Source organism: Apium graveolens, chromosome 4, assembly GCF_009905375.1.
Source record: "Apium graveolens cultivar Ventura chromosome 4, ASM990537v1, whole genome shotgun sequence".
NCBI lineage: Eukaryota > Viridiplantae > Streptophyta > Magnoliopsida > Apiales > Apiaceae > Apium > Apium graveolens.
Window position 1 is genome coordinate 30,478,391 of NC_133650.1, and position 8,356 is coordinate 30,486,746.

Consider the following 8,356-nt stretch of genomic DNA (forward strand, 5'->3'; position numbering starts at 1 on the left):
CTAATATCACATTACCTTGTTACTATAAATATATTATATCGTCATAACACCATTATCTAACTTCGAGAAAGCTCTAGATCCATCATCTTTTCTAACGCTCTTTCAAAACTCATCTAATTTATTCCTCAAGCTAGCCATGGGTGGCCTAATCACTAATGGCTTCATTTAATCTGGTAGCAGCTATCCCTCGAAACACGTGAATCTTCTTTCTAAACTTCTTCTCACCGTTATTTATATCTCCAGTACTCATCATTTACTGCAGCTCTCGAATCCATCGTAGTAGGTACTATTACTTCATAAGACAAGATTTAAACTGAGGGTATAGAACATGATGTAGGGTAAACTAAAAAGATACACTCACAGCCGAATGTCCATTAAAACAAGAATAAACAGATTGAGGTTCTTAAATAGGTAGTCTTATATCAAGAGGTAGTAGAATAACGTAGAATAACTTGAAGAGGTGCAACTGTCATAACAGAAGGTAGTGTCATTAATACTGATGGAGGAACAAGGTGCAAATCAAATCTGAGAGAAGATGACGATCCTCGAACGAAAAGCTCCAAACGATCAGATGATGCAGGGAAATCAGGATCTGCCATTTTCGTTGTCTGGAAATCACGTCGCAAGTTAAGAATCCCGAATCGCAATACGAACCGTGCCGGAGACCTATTATACAATCGCACTCAACCTCACAACGTCTTATCTTTCTATTTCCTATTCCTAATCCTAACCCTCTACCCAATCTCGACAATCTAGGCTTGTTTCAGTGACTTATAACCTGTAGCTTTGATACCAACCTGTAGCGCCCTCCAAACCCGGGTCAGAAGTTTGGGGTCCCCAACACTTACACAATATATAAACCTGTATAAGAAATATTATTTGCAATGACCCTGCTTCATATAACCACGGATCGCAACAGGTTAAAGTATGAAAACAAGCCACAGCCTTAACTTTAATTACAACGTACCAAATCCCAATTAATTTAACTTATAACTGATAATGAAATTATTCTTACAATCCTATTACCCCATTACTATATGAAGCTTCTGCTAGCTCGATCCAACTCAAACTGGAATACTAGCTCGCACTTTGGACTGAGAAACTTCACTATCATCCACATCCGTTTTAACTGTAAAATATATAAAAAGATTCGCAAGAGTGAGCTAACTAGCTCAGCAAGTCACAATAACAATAACAAAGGCTAAACAATAATCAAACGAGATGATTCAAAGGAATCAAGTTTCTTGTTAAACAATCAATAGAATTGGATATTCATTTTAAGTTTTTAAAACCAAGGTTAGGCTGCTGATCAGTCACGCACTAACCCCGAGCAAAGCACACAACACTACTCGAACTACTGGATCCAAGGCACACATTAGCCTAACTTGACCATTAATATGGTCTGACCACGAACCCGGTCCACATAAAGAAAACTATCCAATTCTAAAGCAGTTCAATATGATAAACAATATAATTCAATAAAACCGGATCATAATCAAGAACAATAAAACATTTGTATAAGAGCATGGTGAAAATTCATGGGTACCAAAAAGGGTATGTCAAAGTATATAAAAGAAATGCCCTCCAGCCTGTAGGATAATCGGGTGTTAGATGAACAGTGTTTTTACAAGGTTTTAGTACTTTGATGTCACAAGGTATGGTTGAGTATAAAAGTTTCTGTATTTTTATACAATTCTGTTCCAGTGTTTGGTATATGATGGATATGTATTTGTGGAGCAGTATCGTGTTTGTGTGGTTTAGTATCTGGTAAATCAGCAAGAAATGGTTCACAAAGAATAAGGCTTACGACTCAAAGATCAAATGATGTGGCTCAGGTTCAAGGCTGAAGGATTCAAAGTACTTTCAACATAAAACAGAGTTATTTTGAATACTTAACAATATGTCATGGGAGAACTTAGAAATATTTGCATTATATCTCAAAAAAAAGTTTAGATGTACTTGCCTTACAGGGCTTTACAACTATTACTGATCAACTTTAAGCCGACTCTGCCGCTCAGGCTTTATTGTCTATCCACTAGATCACCCTGGATTCGACCTCAACACTTAAATCCTTTGATTGGAACCTTACTGCGATTTTCAACTGACCACCAACTATCTTTCGTCCAATGCCGATTCTCGGGCATTCCGACTAGAACCTACAAGGTCGAAATATCCTAATTTAGACATTCGATTATACTTGACTTATCCTCGCTAACAATCTACCCATGTGTTAACAAAACTCAACTCGTAACACATACATTATTGCAATACAGGCATCAGTTAAGGTTCACGTCCTCAAACTCAATTCGGTGTTCATTTTCAGAAAATACGTATACTCGTCATTGTATGAAATTAGGGTTATTAGTTTTGGCAAAACGGTTCATTACAACATACAATCAGGTTTTGTATAAAACATACATATATGTATTTACTTATACTCGCTCGACGTCCCGATAATCCTCGGATACGCTCCCGTATTTCCGTAGTTTGATTTTTCGGAAATCGGACAGCGTCCCCTTTGTTTATCGGACTACCCGTCGAAACATCATCGACGTCAATAACATAAATCACAATCCAATTTTCACAATTCCACAGCCATTCCCATACGAAACTAATTACACGACTTATTTTACTAATTTTATGAAAATTAGGACTCAGAATAAATTCATCACTGTCCACCGTTGGCTCATCGAGGCTCATAGCCGACGGCGGCAAAAATTCGTCGGTACCCGATAAATTTCAGGTTTCCACACGAAATTTCACCGATTAACAGATACTAATATCCACACAAAATTTTTATTTCACGATAATAATTCAAATTATTCCTGCAAAAATATTCAGAAGTTCCAATTTATTATACGCACAAATTAACAGGCTAATCAACTATGCAATCGGGAACATAGCAGACTGGAAAAAGGGGAATAAAAATGGGCCAGAGGTAGCCCAGACCGGAATTCATACCACAGCAAATACCATATACACATAACATACATATATGAACTTGCGTGTACATAAGTATATACCAAGCAGCAGAAATCGAGCCAAAGCATCACCAAAAAGAAGCCAGAGAAACGGGATTCCGGCGGTGGCATAACTCGCCGGAAAAGAAACCATAAAATTGGAACACAACGGGAGTGAATAGGGAGAGCACCAGAACCGAAAATAAAGAGGGAGAAAGATGAGAATTACTGGGATTGCCCCCCCCGGTTTGAGTCTATCTCCCCTGTATCTTTGTGTTATTGTTTCTTTGTTTTGTTTTGTTTTTGTTGTTTTTTTTAAAAGCAACAGGTACCAACAGAGCTGCCCAAAGACTGCCACGTATCGACTAATTGGCCAGGAGTGCAATGCGTGTCCCGTTTCAGTCCACAAACCTGATTCTGTCTTGACTTTTTACAATTAAACGAACCGAGTTGCGCATAAAACAATTTCATAAAATTACAAAAATAGTCTTAAAATATCACAAATAATTCAAAGTTACTAAAATAAAATTTTCATAATTTTTAAAGCATGTTTGAAACACAAATCGTACCCGAATTTCACAATTAACGAATCGAGCGACACTTAAAACAAATTCAGAAAATTACGAAAATATTTTTAAAATATTACAAATATCCCGAAGTTTATAAAACATGAATTTCGAAATTTTAGAATAATTTTTGAAACACAATTTATATCTGCTTTTAACAAATAAACGAATTAACGCGCGGGTGAAATTAATCCCGAAAATTTCCAAAATAATTTTGAAATTCTTAGAATATTGCAAACTTAAATAAATATGAGTTTCATAATTTTTGAAGAATTCTGGAGTTAAATACAGATTTTACAGTTAAATATAATCAGAAAATCACACAGGGTTACATAATTGATGAAATATTGATTTCTAAATTTTATAAAATCTCAAAAATAATTATTGTAATTATAGAACCATAAAACAATTTTAAAGATATTCCAAATATTTATGCAATTAAATTTGCACTAAATTCACCTTTGAAGTTGAAAACAATTCAACACGGCTCCATAATTAATCACGCGGAAAACTCGGTACACCATAAATCACACATATTTTATCTATTTAATAATTTATATAATCACATATTTAAATAATTCAAAAATACACGAGTCGTTATAGGTATGGTTGACTCACTTTTATATTTAACAGCTAGTAGTCCAGATATAATGTTTGCTACATGTATTTGTTCTAGATTCCAAGCTGATCCTAGGGAATCTTGATAATCACGTATTTTTGCATAATTTTATACCTACTTATTGCTTGCTTTCATATCTTAAATAAATTAATTTGTTGCATTCTCATCATTTTGTAGATATTTGGAAAAATGAGAAATGTGAAGAAAATAGGAGAAAATGAAAAAAATGGAAGAAATATAATGTCACCAAGCAACTTAGAGAAAAAGCCAAAAGAAAGAGTCGGGGAAATCAAGGGTGAAGATCAACAAAACACACCTCTCACTTGGATAACCAAGATTGACTCAACTCTACCGTAAAACCTACTTTTTAGCTATAAATACCCCCTTCCCCTTGTACTGAACATCAATCTTTTTTTTAGTTTACCCTAATTTTAGACGTAGCCTCTCTTTTTAATTTTTAAATCTAGTTTACTTTCCATTGTAATAGCTTATAATTTTTGTAAGCACTCTTTTATATATCAATTCAAGCTTTCATTTTTTTTAAATTTATATTTTGACGATGAAATCTTTCACTAGCTAGAAGAAAATGAACATTACCTGTGGATTGAAAGGAGGCATTTAACTTATTATTCTTGAATCTACTTTTGAGTATCTTACTTTAACCCCTTTTAAATGTTCATTTTATTTGTGGGTTTAAAGAGTTAAGGTTTAATAATTAATTTTATTGCTTGGCTGTTGAAATGGGTCTGACTTTTTTTTACTATTCGGTTGTTTCTGTTTAATTTCCCGACATTCTTTTCCCGACACAAAACTCAATTTGGGTGCATGTCTTGTTTGTTTTTATGGTATCCGTTTTGTTACCGTACCTTTTATTTCATTTTATGTCATTAGTTCTATTTATTAAATTAGTGGTCAGCTTTATTACTTGGTAGTTAAATTTGTAGCCCATTAACATCAATCTCTCTTTTAGATAAACTCTTATTTTATGTTTTGCTTCCATTTTTATTTTTATCAACACCACCATATTATACAACGAGCATATTTAGGTAGTTTAATTTAGCATTGATTTAAACATGATTTTTATTAGTCTAATTATTAACATTTTTCTTTTTGCATTCCAACCCGTAATATTTTATATTAGTAGCATGCAATTAATTGATGGCCCAAGTTTCTCATTTAGGCCCATTTTCAATTATTAGTATTATTATATCTAGCACGTAATTATAGCGGTAGAGTTGTTTGCGTAATTAATCTGTCTAGTGTACTAATCAAAACTCTCATTGTCTTAATTAGTAATCAATATTTGTCAGTTTTAAATGTTTTGTTCCATGGGTTAGTGTCGTAGCTTTGATTTCTAGCTATATTAATTAATGTATGTCGTTTCTCTATTAATAGCACATGCTTTCTCTCCTGGCCCGTTTTCAATTATTATTTTATCTTAGTTTAGATCAAGCCCAATGCATTTAGTCCATTTCTACCCATTACAATTTGCTTGGCCCGGTTTATACTAGTTTAGAAAATGGTGCTGCAGTAGTGATTCCTTACATGCATGTTTAGTTCTTCATTTTTTTCAATTTAAATCGTTTACGTAAATTTTAAATTTTAGCTTTTTTGTCGAGTTTAGCATTTTAATTATATTTGTAGCTTTGTTTTGCTTCACCAAATAATTTTCATAAAGAAAACTCTTCTTAATAATGCCTAAATATATAGTCTCTGCGGAACAAATCTCAAATATTAAAAACAAAAATTGTGCGCTTGCAATTAAAATATTTATTTTGGCACATCAAGTTTTTGGCGCCGCTGCTAGGGACTATAACTATTTTTCGCGCTTTAATTTTTAATTTTTGAATTAGTTTTACTTTCTCTTTTTATTTGATTTTTTTAGAAAATTGAAGATTTGGAAGACCTGTTGGAACTCCGAAAATTTCCAAGGCTCGAAGAAATTTTGGAAGCTTGCTTGGGTAACCCGTATCTCTCTATTTTCGTGTTTTTCACTAGTTATAAAAAATTTATAAAAAAATGAAAATTCAGAAAAAAAAATAAATACATAATTATTGCATCATTCATATAACCACTTAGGAGCACATCATCTTAGATTTTATTTTCTTATTTTTAATTTTCGTACCGTATAAATTGTGGTGATTGCTGGAGGACCCAAGGTACGTTAAATTTCTTCTTTTCCTTGGTTAGGACACGTAGTTTAGAGTATCCATAATTGTCTATCGCTTTATATATCTCGTTGTGTGTTTTATCATTTTAAATAAATTTTAAGGGAAAAACCTCATCACAAGATAAGGGGAGGGATTTCATCACTCTTTTCATGGCCCACAACCATAAATCCATCATTTTGCATACCCTAGCCTTTCTAATAAAATTAATTAGATATTAGCCCCTAGGACTTCACGCTCAATTAGGAAAATAACCTAAAACGAAGAAATCTCTAAGTATTCATTCTTTGGTTTTTAGGCTAGCGAAAGCTTACCTGGCCATTTAGATTGGTGACAAGGATGGTGTTAGCCTCTTAGCAATGCTTGCACCTACCTGGCCAATCAGATATAATACATTTAGTTGTGATGTTTAATAATATATTTTTGATTAGGAGCAAAATCTAGTTAATTATTAAGAAAACTTAGATTTAGAGTTCTTTTTTTATTATGTTTCACCCTTTCCTTTGTGTATTTTAATTTTTGCACTTACTTGCTACGTGTTTACAATCTTGTTTATGCGAACTACTTGGGTTATTCATCTAAATTAGTAAGACCAATCGAGTTGTCTTCTTCTTCTTCAGATTCCGAACCCATAGAAGTGCTTGAACCGGTTGTGAACATGGTTGTGTCTCTTAAAGACCGATGTTACCCAGCTCGTTCCGCTCAACCCTCATGTATTAGTCTTCCTCCCGTTGAGGCTAATAATTTCGAGACCAAAGGTCATCATACTAGTATTTTACCTAAATTTATCGGGAGTGAGGGTAAGGATCTGTACCTTTTTATTCATGAATTCGAGGAAGTTTGTGCATAACAAAAACTCCAACAATTAACCGAGAATTCTATTAGGCTTAGACTATGAGACTATTTTCCAAACTATAAGACTACGAGACTTACAAATGAGATAAACCAATTTCATCAAAAGGAAAATGAGTCTTTTTGGAAATATTTTGATAGATTTAAGAACCTTCTGTCTCAATGTCCCCATCATGGAATAGAAAAATGGAGATTTTGTAAGATTGTCTATGAGGCCTTATATAGTTCAACAACTGTGTTGTTAGAGACTATGTGGCAAGGTAAATTTATGGAAAAAGATGAGGATTAAGGTTGGGAGTTTTTCGAGGAATTAGCGGAAAAGACCATATTGTGGGAGTCTACTAGGGAGCCCGATAAGCAAAATAAAACACTCGGTTTATTAGCTAATAAGGCTTGCATTTAGTTGGTTATAGCAATCGAAGCTAAGTTAGCTACTCTCACTAGAAGGATAGAAGCTTTAAAAACCACCGGTGCCCCTTCACAAGTGTCTATGTGTGCAAACCAGAATTTTTCTAATCATAGAATTTCAATTTATCATGAGGTTAAACAAGTTAATGTGATTTTTCAACCAACCTCTAGGAATGACCCTTTTGCACTCACTTACAATCCAGGGTGGAAGAATCACCCGAATTTCTCATGGACCCAAGGTCAGATTTGTCAAGCTCCGCAACCTACTTTTCAAAGGCCCAATCATAACTCTTACCCTAGTTCTAGTCAAAGTCCTTATCCAAACCCAATTCAAGCACCTTTGAATCCTCCCGGGTTTAATGATTCGGATAAGAGACTTAATTTTTTAGAGAAAAGTATTGAGGTTTTACTTAATTCTCAACCTAATTTGACTCAATCTCAACAAAGCTTCATTCAAATCATGACCCAAGATAGAAAATTATTAAATTCCAATGCTCAAGCCATATCTAAGTTAGAGGTTCAAGTTAGTCAATTAGCTAACACGTTTTGTGAGAGAGGGATAGAAATCGACTTCCGAGTCAACCTGAGGTTAATTTTAAATTCCTCTCAATCAAAGACCTCATGAAAATGTTAATGCTATAAATTCTTTAAGGTCGGGAAATAAGGTTGATACTCAAGTAGGTGTTGACTCTCATGAAGAAGAAGATTCAATTTCTAAACCTAATTATTCTCTTTCTACCTCAATTTTTGATTCCGAGTCATTTACTTCATCTAGCAAAACGC

General features: G+C 33.8%; 1 non-coding gene across 1 annotated transcript; it reads right to left on the bottom strand.

The window, feature by feature from the left end:
- Positions 1-7,238: 7,238 nt before the first annotated feature.
- Positions 7,239-7,345, bottom strand: LOC141722595 (small nucleolar RNA R71). The gene has a single exon (XR_012575606.1). It is a non-coding gene; the product is annotated as a small nucleolar RNA R71 (small nucleolar RNA).
- Positions 7,346-8,356: the final 1,011 nt, after the last annotated feature.